Source organism: Silene latifolia, chromosome 8 (assembly GCF_048544455.1).
Source record: "Silene latifolia isolate original U9 population chromosome 8, ASM4854445v1, whole genome shotgun sequence".
Lineage (NCBI taxonomy): Eukaryota > Viridiplantae > Streptophyta > Magnoliopsida > Caryophyllales > Caryophyllaceae > Silene > Silene latifolia.
In genome coordinates, this window is record NC_133533.1 from 65,703,583 (window position 1) to 65,709,040 (window position 5,458).

A 5,458-nucleotide genomic window follows, 5' to 3' on the forward strand; every position below is an offset into this window, starting at 1 on the left:
GGCGCGACCTTTTATAACTTTCAGAGGCACGTATTTGAGGTCGAATTCTGAGAGCATCAAAGTCCATCTTGCTAGGCGTCCGTTGAGGACGGGTTTCTCGAAGAGGTATTTGACTGGATCCATTTTGGAGTATATTTTGACGGAGTAGCTAAGCATGTAATGGCGTAGCTTCTTCGTTGCCCACACAAGAGCGAGGCTTGTCTTTTCAAGTTGTGAGTATTTACACTCATACTCCAAGAACTTCTTACTAAGGTAGTAGATAGCCCTTTCTTCACTTCCTACAGTTTGAGCTAGCATGGCACCCATGGCTGTTTCGGTTACTGTGAGATATAAACCAAGAGGTTGATCTCGTTGAGGTGGCATGAGCACTGGTGGTTTAGCCAATATCTCTTTGATTTGGTCAAATGCCTTTTGAAAATCATCATCCCACATGGTGTGGTCTGTTTTCTTGATCTTCTTGAAGATAGGCTCACAAATCATGGTGAGTTTCGATATGAATCGACTTATATATTGCACTTTCCCTAGGAATCCTCTGACTTCTTTTTCTGTTTGAGGTTGTGGCATTTCGATCAGAGCCTTGATCTTGGAAGGGTCTATCTCTATACCACGTTGGCTAACGACGTATCCCAGGAGTTTGCCAGACGTTACTCCGAATGTGCATTTCTGAGGATTGAGCCTCATGTTGTACTTTCGTAGCCTTGTGAAAAATTTGCGAAGGTTCGCAATATGCCCCTCTCTATCCTTGGACTTGACAATCATGTCGTCTCCGTATACCTCAACTTCTTTGTACATCATGTTATGTAAGAGTGTAGTTGCGATGCGTTGATATGTAGCTCCGGCGTTGATCAACCCAAACGGCATGACCGTATAGCAATAGGTTCCCCATTTAGTGACAAAGGCGGTCTTATGCATGTCTTCCATAGCCATCTTGATTTGGTTATAACCCGCATACCCATCCATGAAGGATAGTAATGCGTGGTCTGCAGTATTGTCCACCAATATGTCGATATGTGGCAGAGGGAAGTCATCCTTAGGGCTTGCTTTGTTTAAGTCCCGAAAATCAACACAAACACGGATTCTCCCATCCTTTTTGGGTACAGGTACTATGTTGGCTACCCAGTCAGAATACTCTGAAACTTTGATGAACCCGGCTTTGAATTGCTTATCAACTTCTTCCTTAATCTTGAGAGCCCATTCCGTTCTCATTCGTCGAAGCTTCTGTTTCACAGGCTTGAAACCTGGCTTAATCGGAATTCTATGTTCGGAGATATCCCTGTCGATCCCTGGCATGTCTTTGTAGGACCATGCGAAGACGTCTTTGAACTCGTGTAGGAGGTTTATGAAATCGGCCCTTTCGATAGATCTCAAGGTAGTCCCTATCCTAAGTTTTTGGGGTTCTAGTTCGGTTCCTACATTGATGGGTTCGGTGTCCTCTATTACTGGTCCCCCTTCCCCTTCCTGTAGTATTTCTTTGGCTACGTAGGGAAGTATTTCGATTGAGTCTGGGTCTTGGTCATCCTCAGCATCATCGTAAACAGAATTGCACTCAAGATAACACAAAGAGTAAGCAGAACCTGATTTATTCATATTAAAGTTTGAGAAAAGTTGAAACAAAGAAGCCATCTGATTTGTGGTCAGTGGTGGCAAAGGGACAGTGGTTGGGACATTTCCCGAACTACTGTTACTAGTCGAGCTAAGCTAGCAAAAACAAAGGGAGTGGGGATGACGACAGGAGGTGACTCCTTAGTGACTTCTCTAGACTCCGACTCTGACTCCGACTCCGACTCGAACTCATCGTCTTCTGGTTCTCCTTTGAACATCTCTCCTTCTCTAGTGGTAAGCTTGAAGAGTCTTCCTTGATTGTTGGTCCATTTGATTGATTTTCTCCATCCTTTCTGCTGACTTGCGTTAGTTTATGTGATTAACGCGGTAGGGTTGAAGTGATCGTCCTGAAGTATCATGGTAATAATCTCATCCTGCGCGGCTCTAACAAATCGATCCTCTCCGAACAATAGGCTAACAGCTTGTTCGTCTAAGCAAGGTGCTTGACGGGTTTTGACGGTAGGAACCGTTTCTGGAGGGATGAAGTAGCAATCGTGAAAGATCTCGATTCTGGCTAGCTTCCTCTCGAGATAATGCCAAGGCTCGGGAAATCCGTGAAAGAGTTCTAGACTTCCTTCCTTAACAAAGTATCCATTTAGGGTAGGGAGATAGGGTCGCATTTGGACTCCTACATACTTACGGTTTTGAACTTGAGCGAGCATCTCGAGAACTTCCTCTTTAGTGGGTTTGTACCCTAGTCCAAGTGGTATCCTCTTTGAGTTGCCTTCCTTGTATGGTGCGAAGGTGTTTCTTCGGATAGGGTTCAAAGGCATTCCAAGGAAGTATCCCTGGGATTTGAGTATGTGGTTGACCACCAAGTTGGAGTAGGGATCATAGTATAAGGGTGCCAATTCGCTTTCTATGACATTTATGCTTCGGAAGCCCCCAAGTTCATATACTGGGTCTGCAAGGACTTGATTGTTTGATTTCTTTTCGATTATTGCCTTGATGGGTGACGAAGTGATCGTCACCACTTTACCATTTAGTGGGATCTTGATCTTTTGATGAAGGGTGGATGTCACCGCTTTGGAAGCGTGAATCCAAGGTCTTCCTAGAAGTATGTTGAAGGAAGCTTCAATGTCCACTATTTGGAAGTTAACCTTTCGCTCAATTGGCCCTGTGTCTATAGTTAGGTTAGCAAGTCCTACTACCTTTCGTCGTGTACCATCGTATGCGCGAACACCTTGATTGGTAGGGGTCCAAACCGACTCTTTCATGCCTAATTTGTATGCCGTTTTGAGGGGTATGTCGTTGACCGTAGAGCCATCATCTACCAAGGTCATTGGCACATTCTTCTTTAGACAAATGACAGAGATGTAAAGAGCTAAGTTGTGACTAGCGCCAAAAGGTGGCAAATCTTCGTCTGAGAAAGTAATGGGATTATTTAGCTTTGGTGATTCTTGGAAGACCAAGTTGACTACCTCCTCGGGTGTCGAGTCATGTGCTACATTTAGCTTGGCCAAAGCTTGCAGTAAAGCTCGGCGATGTGGGAATGAGTTTGCTACTAATTGCCAGACTGAAAGACCAACCTTTGTCTTCTGTAATTGCTTGAGCAAATGGTCAGTGGAGTCATCTTCGTTATCATTTGGTGTGACAACGTTGGTTGGACTATTTTGAGTAGTGTTTTGATATGGACGTCCCGAACGAGTTAGATGGTCCACATCTTGGTCTTCACCATTTTGGACTATTTCCTTGACTAGAGAGTTTTCGATGAGGTACTCGTCCTCATCATCATCGGCCCATACTCCATTGATCGTAGCTAGTTCCCTCATTTTCATGATTTCATCTTCTAGTCGAATGATTTGGTCAACTAATTTATCAACCACGGTGACTATTTCTTGCATAGTAGCGTTTTGAGAGAAGATTAGTGGTACATACTCCTTGGGTGTTGCGTTGGGATCATGTAAAGTTGTCACCACATTTTCTAATTCCCAAACTTGTCTATCCACACTCCTTGCCCATGTGATGAAGTCGGAAATGGTAGGGGAGATAGTAGAGTAGAACCCCTCACTCTCGATTGCATGGATCTCATCTTCAATTGGAGAAATGAGGTGTGAACAATCTAAGGTAGATTCGTCACTTGTAATCACTAGAACTCCAAGAGGATTCTGAGTGTTGTTGGGTTTACCTCCCGGTGGTATTGGTAGGCAACCATCTTCAATCATGTCTTGAAGCACATTTTTCAATTTGTAGCATTTTTCTGTGTCATGCCCCTTGCCCCTATGGTACTCACAGTACGAGTTCTCGTCCCAGAATTTGGATTTCTTTTCGGGTTCGGGAGTAGGTCCAATGGGTTGGAGTTTGCCTTGTTTCATTAACCTTTTTAGAGCGTTGGAGTAAGTATCCCCAAAATTTGTGAATTTCCTTGGCGGGGTACTTTTCTTGGATGGCTCGAGAAGGTTAACTTCATCAGTCTTGCTAGTGGAGCCGTAAGAACGACTTGTTGTACCTTGATATCCTTGACCTACCGTTTTGGACAAGAGTCCTTTACGGATGTCATCTTCAATCCTTGTCCCTAGTACGGTTAAGTCCTTGAAAGTCTTGATGTTTTGGTATCTCAAATGATTGGCATAGATGGGTTTGAGATTACCCACGAACTTTTCCACAAGGGTAGCCTCATCCGGGCGTTCAACTAGTTGGGTACTAGTCTTCCTCCACCTACTTAGGAAGTCGGTGAATCCTTCTTTGTCATTTTGGGTAAGAACCTCTAGAGTGCGCATGTTAACTTGGATTTCGGCATTATCCGCATATTGCTTAGCAAATTCGATCGCGGCATCTTCCCAAGTAGCGATCTTCTTGTGTTCTAAAGAGTATAACCATTTCTTTGGCATGGTGTCAAGAGATGAAGGAAAGATCCTTAAGAACATCTCGGGTTTGATGCCTTTGATAGACATGTGTTCCTTGAAGGCACGGATGTGGTTCAAAGGGTTTTCGTGCCCCTTGAATTTAGGGATATCCGTCATATTGAAGTTGGTTGGCAATTTGGAGTTGACGGCCTCATACTTGCGATTATTCTCCTTATAAATGTCATCCCCTTTAAGGTACATCAATTGCTCCTCTAAGTATTGGAGCCTTTTCCCGGCTACAGTCATTCCCATGGGAGGATTTTCGTCCTTGGATTCACTCGCAAAGTCACCCACTACTTCACTCTCGTGAGGAGGCAATCTCCCCTCTACGGCGTAGATCCGACCCTCGATGGTGTCAAGGCGATCATACACTTGGTCTTGAGTAACTTGGATTTGGGCTAGCGCGGCTAGGATTCGATCATTACCATCTTGAAGTTGGTTGAGCTCCGTGTCGCTGGTTCCAGGCATCTTGAAAACTGGATAAGAGATCGATGACGAATCAAAACACGATCGACCATTCTAACACACTTGCTAAGAGAAGAAATGTTTTGACTCGTGAAGTGGGTGTGTGCCACTTGTGTTGAGTGAGCTTTGAAGAAAGGACAAAGTTTTGGAAAATGTGTATCCTAGTCAACTATAGTGTAGTCGTAGGAGTGGAATAGAAGTGAGGTTTTGAAATGGGCTTGGGCCCGAAATTTGACTCGACAGAGGGACAGAGTTTCGACAGGGTTTTGCGCTAATCAAAGGCCTTCTTTTCGAAAATTCTTGTTAAAAAAGGGTTTTGATTTTTACAAAAATCGTCATGGTTTCGTTTAGAAATGGTGATTACGTAAGGTACAAACATTTATAGAAGCATTATAACGGGATGCTGAGTGCATTAAAAGGGTTTTGGTTTAAAGGGTGGGTTGCCATACTGAACCATCAAACCCGAAGTCTGTGGAGAGGCTCGTACCAAACAAGAGTAAGGTCGCCGATTCCTAGTCCATTTCCTCAAGTAGTGAAGGCCCTTG